Source organism: Lagenorhynchus albirostris, chromosome X (assembly GCF_949774975.1).
Source record: "Lagenorhynchus albirostris chromosome X, mLagAlb1.1, whole genome shotgun sequence".
NCBI lineage: Eukaryota > Metazoa > Chordata > Mammalia > Artiodactyla > Delphinidae > Lagenorhynchus > Lagenorhynchus albirostris.
The window spans coordinates 114689856-114709457 of record NC_083116.1 but is presented as its reverse complement, the minus strand read 5'-3'; the positions used below and the strand labels follow the sequence as shown (position 1 = coordinate 114709457).

General features: G+C 37.1%; 1 pseudogene; it reads left to right on the top strand.

Annotated features, from left to right (window-relative positions):
• The first annotated feature begins 862 nt into the window (after positions 1–862).
• Positions 863–19602, top strand: part of LOC132513220 (small ribosomal subunit protein uS19-like) — a 63168-nt pseudogene continuing 44428 nt past the window's right edge.

The following is a 19602-nucleotide window of genomic DNA, read 5'->3' as shown; positions in this document are numbered from 1 at the left end:
CATGAATGCAATCTTTCTAAACAGTGTAGTCTCTGCCTCCATTTCTGATGCTAGAAAGCATCCTAAAGCAAAATACCTTAGCACACCCACTAACAGGGAGATAGTTTCAGGACCTGGATCTGGACTATGCATTCATGCAGGTCTGTGCAGCATAGGAGACAGACTGTTAACTACTTTGCATGAAGATGTCTCCCCCAGTTGTGCTACATGTGACCAGCATAGCTCTGATTCTGCTGCTAATACTTTGGAAAAGAAAATAAGCACAAATTTTTTTTTTCAGTTTAAGACTTTTTTTGTTCTTGGCTTACAAAAATAAGCAAGGAATTATTGGAGTTACCCCCAGGAAAACATTGGCAATTAGTAAAGTAAGATAACTAAATTAAAGAACACTTGTAATTCCAGTGAATGTCACCTAGGACCACAATATGATTATAAAATGAAATTAAACAATCACATGTATTGATATGTACTCTATTGGGGGAATAGCTTTTTTAGGGGGGAACAGTCATTCAGCCTAGAATGACATTTCCCAAAGTGGGTTTCCTGGAATTCCAGTAGTGTTTTTTGGTGTGGTCAGTTTTTTTAACGGTCACAAAATTCTCCCTTTGCGGTATGCCTGCCCCTTTGCAATGTGACTTTGCCCATCCTCCTACACAGAGATTCGGTATATTTATCTACCCCTTTAAATCTGAGCTGGACTTGGGACTTGCTTTGACCAATGGAATGTGGCAGAAGTGATTTTTTTATGAATTCCAAAGCCTCAGCTTTAAGAGGCCATGCAACTTGCACCTTCCCCATCTTGAACACTGCCCTGAGGCTTCCGAAGGAAACCAGTTTAGCCTACTAGAGGACGAGAACCCACATGGACGGTAACAGGCCAGCACCAACTGCCAGGCATATGACTGAAGCCATCTCAGACCTTCCTGTCCAGCCAACCTTACAACAGAATGCCACTTCAGAAGTGAGTCCAGAAGAACAGCCCAATCAACCCAGAGAATCGTGACAAATAATAGGTCAATATTTTAAGCCAAAAATAAAAAAAGACTTCCATTGTTTGCCCTCTTACTGTTACTTTTAGGATAAGATCCAGGTTCATTAATTTGGTTACTAAGGTCCATCATAACATGGTTCCTTATAATACAGACCCTGAAAATCACCACTAAGAGCCTAGATTCTATGTATGATTCTATGTAACAGGAAATGCTCGCCCATTTTCCCTAAGGAAGAACTGGAAAACATGGGAAGCTGTTTGGGCTGCTGTCATCATTTGTATAATTACAAAACTCAACAACACAGCTGCCAATGTGCAGAGTCTGACAAAGGGAGCCTATCACACACAGAGTGTTTTCTGGAGAATTCACAGAGAGCCGTGCTGAGGGGGTGTAGGGCAGTTTGCAGAGTTATATGCCACAACCTATTGCCAACAGCTGCCTCTGCTGGAATCTATGCCTGCTATCCCTCTCTCTTTCTCCCTCTCTCTCTGTCTCTCTCTCTCTCACACACACACACACACACCCCATGATTGGTAAAAGGTATGCAGGGGGGCTCATTTTAGATTTATGACCATGAGCCACACATAGATCTTCAGTGCTGCTGGCAGTCTTATTATACTTACCAAAGGTCAAATCATTCTCCCATTATCTAAGATGCTATGTCATGCTATTGTCTCCTGCCTTAAAACTGCAATAACTTGTCCCCACTCCTCACTTTTAGCTGATGACTTTGTTTCCTGTTTCACTAAAAACTCAATCAGAAAGAGTTCTAACTTCCACATCCTTCACCACCGCATCTTCCAATCTTATTGTGTAAGCAGGCAGGGTAGGGGGTCCTGAGAGAAAAAGAACCAGGCATGGCTTTCTTGACAGGAGAGAAGCCGTTTTTGGCTTAAGCCATTTTGGGATCCGGATGCTTGTCCTTAAACAGGTTTCAGTAATTAATGATCTTAAGGAGACAAAAGAATGCAGAAACAAATGACAAACAAATGGTTGTAAGGCAAGAGCAGTAACAATAGGAAAGATAATAAATCAGTTGTAAAGACCCCCAGTTCTGTTTCAATGGTAATGACTAGCCTGAAGCACTCAACCACCAGATCAACCGGAACCTAAGGGATGACGTTGTTGACCTTTTCTGACCCTCCTGACTTCAATCAACTAAAGCTTGGACTCTGTGAGCCACACAAGCCCCTTCATGAATATGCATGTACCCTTAGCTTAAAACTTCCCCAGTTTTGCTGTTTGGGAGACACTGGCTTTGGGAAAGATCTCCAGTGTTCTCCTTACTTGCTGCAAGTAATAAATCCTTCCTCCTCCCACTCTTTAGCTTCGTTGTCTCTTTTGGCTCAACACCCACCAAGAGGCAAACCTAGTTTTTTGGGTAAAAATTGCATTTGCACCCAGATACTCTGCCTTCTCTCCAGTTATAACAGATAAACTGTCTAGCTCCTATCTTGATGTATTGTCACCCATATCCTTCTCACCACTTCAAGAACAATAGCTCTGTAACTGTCCCTCTTTTCTCCTGCAGCATCTATTCTTCTGTCATTTTCATCAGCACACAAACATGCTGTAGTAAGTCCAGTCATAAAAATCTCCATTGTTTCACAATCAGGCACCACCTCACACCAGACAGAATGGCCATTATTAAAAAGTCTACAAGTAACAAATGCTGGAGAGGTTGTGGAGAAAAGGGAACCCTCTTACACCGTTGGTGGGAATGTAAATTGGTGCAGCCACTATGGAAAACAGTATGGAGGTTCCTCAAAAAACTAAAAGTAGAGTTGCCATAAGATCCTACAATCCCACTCCTGGGCATAGACCCAGACAAAACTCTAATTCGAAAAGATACATGCACCCTTATGTTCATAGCAGCACTATTTACAATAGCCAAGACATGGAAACAACCTAAATGCCCATCAAAAGATGAATAGATAAAGAAGACCTGGTGTATATATATATAGTCCAATACAGTGGACTATTATTCAGCCATTAAAAATAATGCCATTTGCTGCAACATGAATGGACCTAGAGAGTATCATACTAGGTTAATTAAGTCAGAAAGAGAAAGACAAATAGCACATGATATCACTTATATGTGGAATCTAAAATATGACACAAATGAACATATCTACAAAGCAAAAACAGACTCACAGACATAGAGAACAGACTTGTGGTTGCCATGGGGTAAGGGGGGTGGGGGAGGGAAGAATGGGGAGTTTGGGATTAGCAGATGCAAACTATTATATATAGAATAGATAAACAACAAGGTCCTACTGTATAGCACAGGGAACTATATTTAATATCCTGTTATAAACCATAATGGAAAAGAATATGAAAAAGAATATATATATATATATATATATATATGTGTATAACTGAGTCACTTTGCTATACAGTAGAAACTAAACACAACATTGTAAATCAACTATAATAAAATTTTTAAAAATCTCCATTGTTCCAACATTCCCTCACCATTTCATTACTCCATTTTACAGCCAAAATCTTTGAAAATGTTGCCCATACAGCCTTCACTTCTTTCTTCCAACTGTTGCTTGAATCCAGTACAACATGGTTTTTGTTATCAACACTTCAATGAAGTCAGCCTCTTTAAGTCCCTTCCACATTGCCAAATCCAATGTCAATCCTCAATTATCATGTTCCTTGAGTTCTTAGCATCATTTGTCAAAGTTGATTGTTCTCTCCTTCATGAAACACTTTCTTCACTTGGCTTCCAGAACTGATTTTGCTTCCCTGATGACTGCCTCTTCTGAGTCTCTTTATTATTTTCTTGTTCCATATTTCTACATATCATAATGCCCAAGACTTAATCCTCATACACCTTGTCTCGATCTATGCGATCTCTCTAAATGATTTCATTGTTTTAAATACAAACTATAAACTGATACTTCCCAAATGTCTCCAGCTCCAACTGTCCTCTGAATTCCAGTCTCGTATCTATTGCCTGCTCTTGGATTTCTACTAGAGATCTCAAAATTAACATGTTAAAAAATGAACCCTAGATTTCCCCTCCCCCAAATCTGCCCCTTCTCCATTGTTTCCCATCTCAGCAAGTGTTTCCCATCTCTGTAAATGACACGGCTATAGGCTGAATATTTGTGTCTCCCCCAACACTCATATATTGAAATTCTAACCCCTAATATGATGGTATTAGGAGATGGCGCCTTTGGGAGGTGATTAGGTCATGAGAGTGGAACCTTCGTAAATGGGATTAGTATACTTATGAAAGAGACCCGGGAGAGGTCCCTCACCCCTTCTGTCATGTGAGGACACAGCAAGAAGACAGCTGTTTATGAACCAGGAAGTGGGCCCTCACCAGATACTGAATCTGCCAGCACTTTGATCTTGGACTTCCCAGCCTCCAGAACTGTGAGAAATAAATTTTCGTTGTTTATAAACCACCAGTCTGTGGTATTCTGTTACAGCAGCCCAAACAAACTGAGACAGGCACCATTATTCATGCATTTGCTCAAGTCACAAAAGTTGCAATCACCTTTAACTCTCTTTCTCTTATACACTACATCTAATCCACTAGCAAATCCTGTAGCTTCTACCACCATTCATCTTACCACTTCCACCAGTATACTCCAGGTCCTGGTCACCATGATCTCTCATCTAGATTACTGCAGTAGCCTTCCACCTTGTACTCTTATCTCTCTACATTTCATTCTCCTATAGTCTCCAGGATGACCCTTATAAAAATATATGTCAGTGTATGTCTTCCCCATGTTCAAAACCTTCCAGTGGTTTTCCAACACACTTAGAATAAAATCTAAAGTCTTTATTGTAGCCTACAAAGCCTTTCACTTTATGGCCTCTGAATATTTCTCTGTCCTCATATCCTGACACTAGCTCTCTTTTTCACTAAGCTCAAACCAGACACTGGCCTCCTGTTCTTCTATCACAACAAACATGTTCCCAACTCAGGGCCTTGACATTCTCTCCTCTCAGAGACTGTCTTTCTCAATATATTCACATGACTAACTCTCTCACTTCATTCAGGTCTCTACTCAAATGTCACTCTATCTTAAATGGCATCACCCATAATTCTATTCTCATGCACTGATTAATTTCTTTTTCATAACACTTACCACTAACTAACATTAAACTACACAAGTTTTTGTTCACTGCTATATCTCCAGTGTCTAGGACAATGATTTAACCTAAGAGGTCCTCACTAAATACTGTTGTATTAATTAATCAATAACTTTCTGAAAAACCTTGTGAAAGAAGATTGTCTGTTCTTGTCTTAATAGGGTCTGGTCAGTCTGTGAAGGAAGGATAGATGGGAACATCTATTTTCTTTCATCTCAAGTCCTAATGTAGATTCATCTCAAGTCCTAATGGGAAGGTCTAGGCATCAGCACGGCTTCATGTACAAGGATCTTTGTAAATTAATTAAAATATATACACAACAAAATCTAGAATACTTGGGCAGTCCTACTTTAAGGAGCAGTTTTTATGATTCCCACTTGATACAGATCACTATCTGAATGTGCTCTGTGCATATATCATTTCAAACTTAGGTCAGATGATGTATTTCAAACAGTTTCTGATTTGAATTTTAAAACAGTACTTCTAAATTTAAATGAAGGAATGTCTGACCTAGTATCTGATAATAAAGACTAATAAGCCAGAAACCTTTTAAAGAAAGATTTGTCATGTTGATTTAACTGATAGGAGTCTTTGAAGATGTTTTCATTCTGCTGGGTGGAGCCACTAGGCCTTCCTCTTCAATGTTCTGTTTGCTTTGCATCCCAGGGATTTTTTTCCCATAAGAATAATTAAAGGTTTTTCAACTAAACTCCAATACTGGTGCTCTTTCCTCAATGCATGGGGTGGGGTGGGGTGGGGCAGTTAGACTAACAGACAGGAATTTTTCAATCTTATAATTCCGTCCATAAATTTTTCTCATACTGGCTGCCGGGAGCACTAGCAGATGACAAAATTATTGATGTGGCAGCAAATGCAGACTAGTGCAGTAATTTAGAAACTTTTTATTTACATGTGTGGTTGTGGTCATATACTGCAAACATATGCCACGTTTACTTTGAGTAAAACTCCTACTTCACAAGATTGAGTTATATATGTCAGAATCTCGTGGTGTTTCTCAAAGGGCACTATGATTCCCAGATGCTTCACTTTCTGAACCAGATTGACAATCTCCTCTTATAGAGAAACAAACTAAAATTTACTGAGAGAATAATTTATCTTATTTTAAACTTTTTAGAAATTTTAAATTGCTTATGACAACCACATTTCATAGATGTGGAAAACTGAGGGTTTAGGAGTATCAATTACCTGCTTCAAGTCACATAGGAGTGAAGCATAGAGAATCCAGTGTGTAAATGCACATAGATAGGAATCCATACCAAATTATCAATTATTGGTGTGAGACTGGCTTGTAGACACCAGTGCAATGCCAAAGTTGTGTACTCAGCACCCTTTTCCTAAACTTAATATTTCAGAAATACCAAAAAAAATGAGAAAAGAACATAATGAATACCTGTATATCAATTACCTAGATTAAGAAATATTGTAAAATAATGTCCTTTCTCACATTTCCCCCACCCCAAAATTTGGGTTTATTATTCCCATGAATGTCTTCTGATTGGGATTGCACTGAATTCTCAGATTGATTTTGGGACAATTAACATATTTATGATTATGGAGTCTTCTCCATAAACATGGTATTTCTCACCATTTCCTTGGGTTTTTCTTAAAGTTTTATAATAACAGTTTATAATTTTTCTCCATAGAGGTCATGTATATCCTTTGTTAGATCTGTTACTGGTTTTCTTTTTAAACTGCTGCTGAAAATGGTACCTTTTAAAAAAATCACATTTCTATCTAACTTTGTTACTAATGGATAGAAATAAAATCAATTTTCACATATTGAGCTTATCTTTAGTGAATTTGCTAAACTTTCTTATCAACTCTAATAATTTTTCTATAGGTTTTCTTGGATCTTCTGTATAGACAACTGCATATTCAATATATAGTGGTAGTTTTATTCTTTTCTTATTCTAATAATTTTTTTTCTCTTTTTAAAAAATTCTTGTCTTACCATGCTGGATAGAATCTCCAGTGAAATGTTGAAATGAAGTAAAGATAATGGTATCCTTGTCTTGATCCTTATTTTAAAAATAAGCCTCCTAACATTAAACCATTAAGTATGGTGTTTACTATGGAAGTTTTTGATAGATACTCTTAATCAGGTTAAGAAATTCTTTTGGGGAATTTCCTGGTGGTTCAGTGGTTAGGATTGCAGGGGGCATGGGTTTGATCCCTGGTTCGAGAACAAAGATCCTGCAAGCCGCGCAGCCAAAAAAATAAATAATTCTTTTGTATTGCTAGTTTGTAAGAGATTTCTAAGTCATAAATAAATACTAAATTCTATCAAATGATTCTTCTGCTTCTACTGAAATAATATATTTTTCTCCTTTATTTGTTTATTGTGTTGAATTACATTAATAGATTTTCCTAATGGTATAACAATATTGTGAAACAAGATCTTAAAATGAAACAATTTCAGTCTCAGTTTTGGCTGAGGCCCCAACAATAAACAACACATTCCAATGTGAGGTGTGAGACCACCATGCTGGTCTTGTAAAGGAGGTAGTTGTAAACTGGTTTTGTGACCCTTAGCTGACTGCCAATCCCCACATGTAAAAGAAGGTGGAGAGGCCAAGAAAAGGGCTTGGAAATTAGGAGAGGAATCGGAAAAAGGTGTAGACATTCTGTGCCTCTAAAGTTCTCCCAGTGGAAGGGTGTGGGAGCTGGGCTCACATTCACCTTAAGCCTAGGGAAAGGAGCTTCAATGGAACTACTTGAAGGTTTGATATATGTCAACCAGATCTGAGAAGACACAGTACACTTGTTGTCGACTTCACTTGAGAAATATGAAGGATAGGAAGGTCTCAGAAAAGCCCATAGGAGTACCCCATAAGAAAATACATTGGTTTCAAACACCAGCTAGGCTCTAATAATATTGATCCTGGTTCATGGAAGAATTAATCAAGAAAGAACTTATTCTTCTTTCTCTTCTCACCTATCTCCTTCTATGGTACAGTTCTAGAAGGATCACAAACCCACATAAGCAATATAGCAGAGAAAGGTTAGAAGCACTCTGTGGAGAAAGTAAGAAGGTACTGGCCACATCTCCTTTCTCATTTCAACTACCCAGCCCACAGTAGGCCTGGGTGAGAGATGGAAGAAAATACAACTTTAAAGAAATACTAAAGCTTTCATTATAACCAATACTTTAATTAAACTGAGACTCTTCTGTGATAAAACATGACCAAAATACACAAGAGTCATGGAACTGTCTTACTTTTGATCCAAGAGAAAAGATCTAATCCCACAGAGTAGACTTACATTGGCAGTAGGGAAATCAAAGTTATTTTCTGATTATAATCCCATGAGTCCTACTTATTCAATTTACTAGTTACACTTTTATGCCTGAGTTAAACCCAACCTAGTTGTGTCACATATTTTAAGACATTAAAATGCAAACATCCTAAGTAAGATATTCCTGATAATATTTTATAATTAGTGAAATAGTATTGATAATATTTTATTTAGGATGTTTGCATTTGTATTAGTTAGTGAGATTGGCCAGCAATTTCCCTTTCTTAAAATGCCCAGGTCTATTGTTTGTATGAAGATTATATTAGCCTAAATAAAATAATTGAGTGTTCCCTCATTTTCTATTGCCTGGGGAGTCTACAGAAGATTGGAATTCTATGTTTCTTGAATGTTTGGTAGAATTCATCCATAAAATCAGTTAGACCTAGTGTTTTGTTCTTGTGTGGGAGGGACTCTTTAGCTACTGACTCAGATTCTTTAATGACTATGTTTATTCAAGTTTTCTGTTTTCTGTTTAGTCAGTTTTAATGTTATATTTTCTGGGGAATTATCTGTTTTATCTAAGTTTTCAAATATATGAGCATAAAGTTGATCATAAAATCTCTTACCATTTTCAATCTCTGATGTGTATGATCTCTGATGTTTTGTCCCATTTTTGTTTCTAACATTGTTTAATCTACCCAATCTCTTCTTTATTTTTTAACATTTTGTTCAAATAAAGTTATAAGAAATAATATAGAAAGATTCCATATACTCTTCTCCCAGTTTCCCCCAATAGTAACGCCTTGCATAACTATAGTACCATATCACAACCAGGATCTTGATATTCATAGAATCTTTCTGTTTTATTAAGATTTTATTAGTTTTACATGCACTCATTTGTGAGCATATCTATATATAGAGATATATATGTATATATTTACCTCTATGCAATATCACATGTGTAGAATCATGGGTTCATCACCACAGTCAAGATACATAATAGTTTGATCACCACAAGGATACCCTTTTATAACTGTACCTACTTCCCTCCCATTCTCTGCCCCAGTCTCTAACAGCTGGCAACCACTAATCTGTTCTTTATTCCTTTGTCATTTCAAGAATGTTACATAAATGGAATGATGCAGTATGCATGTAACCTTTTGAGACTGGCTTCTTTTCACTCAGCAGAACTGTCTGGAGATCCATCCGGGACGCATCAGTAGTTCATTCCATTTTATTGTTGAGTAGTATTCCATGGTATGGGTGTACCATAGTTGGTTTAACCATTCACCCGCTGAAGGACATCAAAGTTGTTTTCAGTTTGGGGCTATTACAAATAAGGCTATTGTGAACATTTGTGTACAGGTTTTTGTGTAAAAACAAATTTCCATTTCTCTGGGATAAATGCCCAAGAGTACAATTGCTGGGTTGTATGCTATATATATGTTTAGTTTTTTTATAGAACTGCTGAACTGTTTTCCAGATTGGCTGAACAATTTCATGTTTCCACCAGCAATTTATGACTGATCCAGTTTCTACTCATATCTGCCACCATTTGGTGTTGTCACTATTATTTTATTTTAGCCATTCTAATATGATGTAGTAATATCTCATTGTGGTTTTAATTTAAATTTCTCTAATGGCTAATGAAGTTGGACATCTTTCATACATTTATATGCTATCTATATATCTTCTTTGGTGAAATGTCTGTTCATATCATTTGCTCGTTTTCTAATTGGATGGTTTTTTTACTATTGTGTTTTTGATAGTTCTTCATACATTCTGGATACAAGTCCTTTTCCAAATGTGTGGTTTTCAAAATTTTTCTCCCACTCCTTAGCATATCTTTTCATCCTGTTCACATGGCTTTTCACAGAGAAAAGTTTTTTATTTTGATTAAGTTCAATTTATCAATTTTTCCTTTTATGGGTCATATTTTTGGTGTCAAGTCTAAGAAGACTTTGCCTAGCCTTAGATGCCAAAGATTTTTTCCTATGTTTATTTCTAAAAGATATCTAGTTTTACATTTTACATTTAAGAAGTCTGTGATCCATTTGGAGTTAATTTCTGTGTAAAGTATGAAGTTTGGGTCAAGGTTCTTTCACCTCCCCATGGATGTCTAAATGTTCCAGCACTGTTTGTTGAAAAGGCTATTCTTCCTCCTTTGAATTGCTTTTGAACCTTTGTCAAAAATCCGTAGGGCATATATGTAGTGCTCTATTTCTGGGATATGTATTCTGTTCCACTGACCTATGTGTCTATCCCTCCACCAATACTACACTTCTTTATTACTCTAGCTATATAGTAAACCTTAAATTAGGTAGAGTGATTCTTTCCTCTTAATTCTTCTTTTTCAAGACTGTTTTAGCTATTCCATAACTTGTCATTTCCATATAAATTTTAAAATATGCTTGCTTATTTCTACAAAAATCCTCACTGTGAATTGCATTAAACCTACATATCAATTAAAGGAGAATTGACAGTTGCTGTGGTGAGTCTTTTGATAAATAAACACAGTATGTCTCTCCATTTATTTAGGTCTTCTTTGATTTCTTTCATAAACATTTTATAATTTTTCAGAATACATGTCCTTTACATCCTTTATTTAGGTTATACTTAAGTATTTCATTTTCACTGAGGAATTATAAATGGTATTTTGTTTTGGTCTCTACAACTTTATTCTTAATCGATAGAAATGTGGTTGATTCTTGTATCCTATAACATTACTGAATTAACTTATTAGTTCTCTGAGTGCTTTTGTAGATTCCTTGGGATATCCTACATAGAAAATCATCTGCAAATAGAGATAGCTGTATTTCTTTCTGCCTAATCTGAATGCCTTTTATTTTGTTTTCTTGCCTAATTGCAGTGGCCAGAACATCTAGTATTATGTTGAATGAGAATGGTGAGAGTGGTCATCTTTGCCACATTCCTGATCTTAGGGGGAAAGCAGCCATTCACTCACCACAAAGTATGAAGTTAGTTGTAGACTTTTTGTGGATTCTCTTTATCAATTTAAGGTAGTTCCCCTTTATTCCTAACTTGCTGAAAAGCTTCTTTTTCATGTATGGGTATTGGTGTTCTTCAAAAGCGCTTTCTGCATCAATTGATATGATAATATTTTTGTTCATTAGCCTTTTGATATGGTGGATTACATTGATTGATTTTCAGGCATTGAACCAGCCTTCCATACCTGGACTATTTTAGATACCTCATATAAGTGGAATTGTGCAGTATTTTTCCTTCTGCGACTGGACTATTACACTTAGCACAATGTCCTCAAGGTCCATCCATGTTGTCACATATGACAAGATTTCCTTCTTTTTTAAGCCTGAATAATATTTCATTGTATGTATACACCACATTACCCATTCATCTGGTGATGGACATCTAGGTTGCTTCGACATTATGGCTATTGTGAATAATGCTGCAATGAACATAAAAGTCCAAATACCTCTTCAAGATTCTGTTTTCAATTCTTTTGGATAAATACTCAGAAATGGGGTAACTGGATCATATGGTATTTCCATTTTTAATTTTTTAAGGAACCTCCATACTGTTTTCCACAGTGGCTGCACCATTTTTACATTCCTACCAATAGTGTACAAGTGTTCCCACATTCTCGATAACACTTCTTACTTTTGGTTGTTATTTTATTTTGTTTTGTTTTAGATAATGGCCATCCTAAAAGTTATGAAGTGATATCTCATTGTGATTTTGATTTGCATTTCCCTGATGATTAGTGATGTTGAGCATCTTTACATATACCTGTTAGCCATTTGTATGTCTTCTTTGGAGAAATGTCTAATCAAGTCCTTTGCTCATTTTTATTCAGGTTGTTTGGTATTCTTTGCTATTGAGTTGTAGGAGTTCCTTATATTTTTTGGATATTAATCCTCTATCATATATATTTTGGTTTATATCATTTTCTCCCATTCCATAGGTTGCCTTTTCACTTTGTTGATTATTTCCTTTGCTGCAAAGAAGCCTTTTAGTTTGATTTAGTCCCACTTGTCTATTTTTGCTTTTATTGTCTGTGCTTTTGGTGTTGTATTCAAGAAATCATTGCCAATTCCAAGTTCATGAAGCTAATTCCCTATGTTTTCTTCTATGGGTTTTACAGTTTCAGTTTCAGGTCTTACATTCAAGTCTTTAATTCATTTTAAGTTGATTTTCATGCATGGTGTAAGATAAGGGTCCAATTTCATTCTTTTCCATGTGGATATCTAGTTCCCCCAACACCATTTGTTGAACAAATGATCTTTTCCCCATTGTGTAGTCTTGGTACCCTTGTCAAAGATCAATTCACCTTATATGCACAGGTTTATTTCTGAGCTCTCTATTTTGTTCCATTGGTCTATATATGTCTGTCTTTATGCCAGTACCATATTGTTTGGATTACTGTAGCTTTATAATATGTTTTGAAATCAGAATGTGTGATGTCTCCAGCTTTATTCTTTCTCAAGATTGTCTTGGCTATTTGGGATCCTTTGAGGTTCCATATGAATGTAAGGATTTTTTTTCTATTTCTGTACAAAAATGCTATTGAGTTTTTGACATAGATTGTGTTTAATCTGTAGATAAGTTTAGGTGGTATGGACATTTAACAATATTAAGTCTTCCAATCCATGAACATGGGATGTCTTTCCATTTATTCATGTCTTCTTTAATTTCTTTCAACAATGTTTTATAGTTTTCATTGTAAAGTCTTTCACCTTATGGTTAAGTTTAATCTTAATTATTTTCTTTTTTTCTTCCTTTTTGCTATTGTAAATACAATTGTTCTTTTAATTTCCTTTTCTGATTGTTCACTGTTAATATATAAAAATGCAATTGATTTTTGTATGTTGATTTTGTAAACTGTAACATTACTGAATTAGTTTATTACTTCTAACAGTTTTTTGAAGTGTTTTTAGAGTTTTATACATATAAGATCACATCATCTGTGAACAGAGATAATTTTACTTCTTTTTTTCTAATTTGGACACAATTTATTTCTTTTCTTATATATTTGCTCTGGCTAGGCCTTCCAGTACTATGTTGAATAGAAGAGGTAAGAGTGCATTTTTCCTTATCTTAGAGGATAATATTTTCAGTTTTCTACCAATGAGCATGATATTAGCTATGGGCTTTTCATATATGACCTTTATTATGTTGAGGTAGTTTCTATTCGTTTTTCTATTCTATTCCTACTTTGTTGGGAGTTTTTTTTTAATCATGAAAGGGTGTTAAATTTTTTTAATGGTTTTACTGCATCTATTGAGATATGTGATTTTTTTATCCTTCATTCTGTTCATGTGGGTTATCACACTGATTGATTTCAAATTTTTGAACTATCATTGAATTCAAGGGATAAATCCCTCTTGGTGGAATTAATAGGAAAGGGGCTTATTGGATTTTAATAGATAGGAAGCACATAATGGACTAGAAGAGATGTTTGAGTAAAGGTTTCTGAAAGAATAAAAAATGCTTAGAGATAGAAATAAGTTTTAGAGTTAAGAAAAAGCTGACTAAGTTCTTGTTTTTCCATCCTCACTGTGGTGGTTAGTTTTATGTGTCACCTTGGCTAGGTATAGTACCCAGTTATTCAATCAAACACTAGTCTAGGTGCTGCTGTGTAGGTATTTTGTAGATATGGTTAACATCTACAATCAGTTGACTTTAAGGAGATTACTTTTGATAATGTCGGTGGGCCTCATCTAATCGGTTGAAGGTCTTAGAGCAAAAACAGGTTTCTCAGAGAAGAAATTCTGTCTCAAGACTGGAGCATCAACTCCTGCCTGAGTTTCCAGCCTGCCAGCCTGCCTTACAGATTTAGGACTTGCCAGACTCTACATTCACATGAGCCAATCCCAAAAAAAGAAATCTGGAGAACCCTAACTCTCTGTTCCCTCATTTTACAATTCATGTCATCATCTTTCTCCTTTCATAAAACCATCTCTTCCTCATCATCACTGCTAACAAGTGATTTTTTGAGTATAACTTCCCATATATTAAAGACTTTGACATCTGGCTCAGTCTTTCTTTCCCAAATCATATCATCCTCTTGGGTGGTCCCAGAGTCCTTGTGGATGATCCATTTAAAAGCCTATCCTATACATTTCTTGACATCTTTGATACTAGTGACTTCTCTACTTGACACCCACACCCACAGTCACAACCTGAACTATTAGTATCCTGACTTCAGGGAATCTGGGTCACCGTAGTAACCAACTCCACTGCAGTACTGTCAAGTAGGAATAGGGTGGAGATACCTAGCACAATGCCAGAGTCAGTATGGGAGGGAGTAGTAGCCTCCTTATTGTTTTGGTACTCTTCAACTTACATCATGGATGTGGATAGATGTTTACACCTGAGGAGGATCCTTTATACCAGGCATCTTGGAGACCCAACATTTTGGGTGGCATAAAACATTTATTTTATCTTCCTTCCCCATCTAAAAGATTTACTCCCTCACTTCTGAAACTAATTCTTTTCATGTACACATTTTTCTCATTCTTTTCTTCTAGAGGCTTTCCCTTTCATCTAATTGTAAATTCCTAAGTGAGACCTCATTTCCTCCTTTCTGCAAGATTTGCAATTTACATGACAAAAGTACCCAATTCAACATCAGAAAATTGTAAATATCACAAAAATTACATTGAAAATGGAGGAAAGTACATTTTTTAAAGTAAGAAAATGCAAGGATATCAACCATTCAGGGAGATTACGTTGAAATTAATACTCTCTCTTCTATTATAGTTGACAACTAAGAAGGAAAAGGAGATAATAATTTGCTTCTTAGAAGGATAGGAAGAAGCAGTGGAGCTTAGGGCTTGTGACAAATCCTAAAGGACAGGAAAAATAAAGAGGTAGCACATCACTTCTAAAAAGGGTCTAGGATAGTGTGAGTAGTCGGATGAAACTAGGCAAACTCAAACTCATCTAGTTTTAAGCAGAGACAAATAAAAGTAACTACTTCTTCTCTTTTCCTCTATGTCCCCAGAAAGTTATAGAATTGGCAAAGATAAACTAATTCCTCCTCTTTGTAAGAAGTGAAAGGGAACATGTGGTTCTAGAAATTTCACAATGAGCATTCTTCTCATCACCACTTTCAGAAAGCGCAGTGAAATGGATTATAATGTGGACACCAAGGAACTTACCTCCTGAGATTGATCTATCATTCAAAGCATTTTGTAAGAATACCCTGAATAGAAAAACCAGAGCACAGGTCTTTTGTGGCTGTAGACCAGGACATTGTGCATGCCTCCAAAGCTCGTTTACTTTAATGTTAGAATTCAGAAGAATTAGTTTACTTGTCAATTTCTCCACCCATTAAAAAACATCAAAATGGTAAGTTAACCTGTTAAGCTGTCACTCCTCAGGGTTGTTTGTGGGGAGAAGGGGGAAATGGAAGGATGGTTCCCCAGGCTCTAAACTTCAAAGCCATCTTTGATACCCTCTTCTCATCAGGCTCTCCCAACAAGTCCTTTTACTAGTTCTTCCTTCATATTATCTCTTATATCTTGCCCCTCTTTTCCATGTTCACTACCAAGTGAGAAACATTGTAATAATACTTCAGCAGTGGTATTCCTACATTTATTCTCTTGTATCACTTCCAATTTATTATTCCCACAGAACAGAGATTCACATTTCTAGAACCTATCGTGGCAGTCCCATATTTATAAAACTTCAGTGACTGCCCTTTGGATATAAGATGAAGTTCAAAATAATTGTAAATAGCTTCTTGGCCATGTAATTTACAGACAGCATCATATTTTAATTCTCCTTATCCATGCCAGCAGTTCTCTTTGATATCAGGTACTAAAAAGAAGGAGGGAGGACTATATATTGGATGTGTAGACCAGATGGGAAAAGAGAAATGGCACCAAATCCCAGAGCCCTGGTTCCAAGGTTGAAGATTCACTTAGGTTCTGGCATTGTTCCTCCTGGAGGTGGATGTGGCTTATAGCTATCAAGGTGATAGTAACACATGTGCCCCCATCTTTCTCATCCTATGGAGAGCCAGAGGTTAGTTTTAAGACTTAAAGTGAAAGGCTAAGTGAAAGGCTAGAAGTGAAAGGCTACAAAACTCACTATTGCACTCCAGTTTATGATAAGGACTCAGACCTCTTAGTGTACAGAACTGCCAAAACCCTGTTCATTAGTGCAAAGCTAGCTTTTCCCTGGTCCTTTTTCCACAAGGCTATTGAAAACTAGGAAGACTCAACTCTCTTAGCTCAGTTTATCCTAAGACCCAGTAAGAGAAATGTGGGAAGAGGGGATCTCAACTGCTTACTCTATCTTACTTGGGGGCTACATTTAAGAAATCAAACATATTTTTCAAACTAAGCACTGATCAAAATTATCTTTGATGCATAAAACATTTTTGAGCCAAAGCATATCTACCATCTAAAACCTAAACATTAGTATGGCCTTTGCTGTAAATATTGGTATTACCCTTTGGCTGTAAGATAAAGTTCAAACATATTGCAAAATGGCTTCTTGGCTAACCTCAGTAATTTACAGGCAACCTATTATTTCAATTCTCCCTAGCCATACCAGCTACCTTTCAAAAGGAAAATAACTCTGATTACATTCTGCCAAGGAAAATTCTAATTCACACACAGATAATGGCATTATCTGATTTTCCAATTTTAGGAAACTCAGAAAACTGTTTTTAAAATTCTGTCTTCAAATATCCCTTTATTAATCTGGCCCTAACACACTTCAATTTTTTTTTTTCATCCAGCGTTCCCTCAGTATAGTTTAAATGAGCTAACACATGCACAGAGCTTAGAACCGTGCCTAGCACACAGCAAGCCCTATTCAAATATTTACTATGATTACTATACAATTACTAATGGAAAGTGTGCAATCTTTGGATGAAGACAGACCTCGATCTGGGATTCTGTACCTGGACTAACTAGCTTGGTGACCATGGGTAATCTTCTGAGCCTTGGTTTCTTCTTTCTCAAAATAAGAGACAGTAATAACTACTATGAAGAAGTGCAAAATAAAAGATAATGAAGCCGGGCTTCCCTGGTGGCGCAGTGGTTGGGGGTCCGCCTGTCGATGCGGGGGGCGCGGGTTCGTGCCCCAGTCCGGGGGGATACCGCATGCCGAGGAGCGGCTGGGCCCGTGGGCCATGGCCGCTGGGCCTGCGCGTCAGGAGTCTGTGCTCCGCAACGGGAGAGGCCACAACAGTGAGAGGCCCACATACCGCAAAAAAAAAAAAAAAAAAAAAAAAGATAATGAAGCCAAAATGCCTAGTACAAGACCTGGTGCATAGCAAGTGTTCCATAAGGGAAAAATTTTACTATTATTATTCATTGCTGTACTTTGTTCTCTATGCTCCCCAGACTGAAGTACCCCCTACCCTTACTTCTCTCTCCTCACTTGAAGCGCATTCATCTTTTACTGAGAAACCAGACAAAGGGAAATTCATCCCTGTTCCCACCTTCTCATTTACCTGTACAGCTCATTTGGCTCATATATGGCAAGTATACTGCATAGTAAGGACTCGATTCCAAATTTGCCAGATATTTTCTCAAACAGTTTTAATGATATGTAATTCACATGCTACATAATTCATCAATTTAAAGTATGCAAGTCAATGGATTTTAACATATTCATGGAGTTGTCCATCCATTGCCACAACCTTTAGAACATTTTCATTACCCCTAAAAGCAATCCCACTCCCTATAGTCATCAACCCCCAGATCACCCTTTCCCCCATAAAGCCCTAGGCAACAACTAACCTACTTTCTATCTGTACAGATTTCCTTATTCTGGACATTTCATATAACTGAAATCATAATATGTGATCTTCTGTGACTGAATTCTTTCATTTAGCATAAGGTTTACCCAAGTTGTAACATTATTTGTACTACATTTCTTTTCATTGCTGAATAATATTCCAGTGTTTGAATATAACATTGAAGCCTTTTTAATTGTGCTTTTCAATCCTGTGTGCTGCCTCTCAGAATACACTCTTCAGACCCAAAAGTTTCAATGTGAATGCCTAACAGCAGGTGGATGTTGAGTACATGCCACATATATGAAGGTATTCAAATATTGCCACCCAGCAAAACACATCTTCAGGCAAAATTTATCCACAGCCAATTAGTTTGCTGCCTACCCCAACAGGCATGAAAGGTAGTATAAGAATATAATCATTAATTAATTTGAACATTTATCGAACACTTCTTATCTTAGTTTGGGTTCCCCTAGGAATAGCCCTTGAGACAAGAATTTGAGCACTAATAGTTTATTTGGGAGATGATCTTAGGAAACACTAATAGGGGAGTGAGGGATGGGAAGTGAGCCATGGAAGGGAAGGCAGCTAATACAAGATATGTGTTTCAAGCAAGTGGCACTGTGGGCAACTAGAGCTTAACTGCACTGAGGAACTCTGGGAGTTAGTATAGAACATGCATCTCAGAGTTATACGAACTAAGGGGGGAGCATGCTGGGGTTTTAATTCATCAACTCTGTCAATCAGCCAGTAGTTGAGGCCTCCTCATAGAGATTGCTAATTCTCTGCCCTTCTGGCCCATCATGTGCTGCAGGGCAGAATAGGTTTTGATGACCAAAGAAATCCCTTAGGCAAAGAGATGATGCAAGTTCTGGTAGGTGGAGGTCAGGCTGGTGTGCTGGGAGGGGGTGGGGGCTGAGGGGATGGGAGATGTGGACAGTGTCTGCTGCACCTCCTACCTGGACTTCCATACAAAATGAAACAAATACAACAAAAATGAATTGAATTTTTCCTATGTGCCAGATAGCGTTCTAGGCACTAAGGATACAGTTGTGAACAAAACAGGAAAATCCCTATCCTCCTGTAATTTATATTCAGGTGAGAGAAACAGGAAACAGCGTAAATAAACTATAGGGTCTACTGGAAGAGAATGAGTACTAGAGTAGAGAGTGAGGAAAGGAATCTGGGGAGTGCCCTGCTAAATAAAGTGGTCACTGGAAAAGTGACATGTGAGCAGAGCTCAAGGGTCTTGTTCTATCCTCCAGTCTCCCCTTAAAGATGCTTTAAGATAATCACCAAGTTTGAAGGTTTTTGAAATCAATTCCAGATCCAACATGCCAGACGAAGAGGCTTTTGTTAATGCTCAAGGACTCTCAGCAATGTTTCCCACGAATTAAGCTATGAGATGAAGAGAGCTAGGAAAACACTAGAAAGGGAAAAGGGAAGCCAATTGTGGCTGGAGTCATGAGGCTAGGAAGCAACCCCCCTCCCCAATCCCTGCCA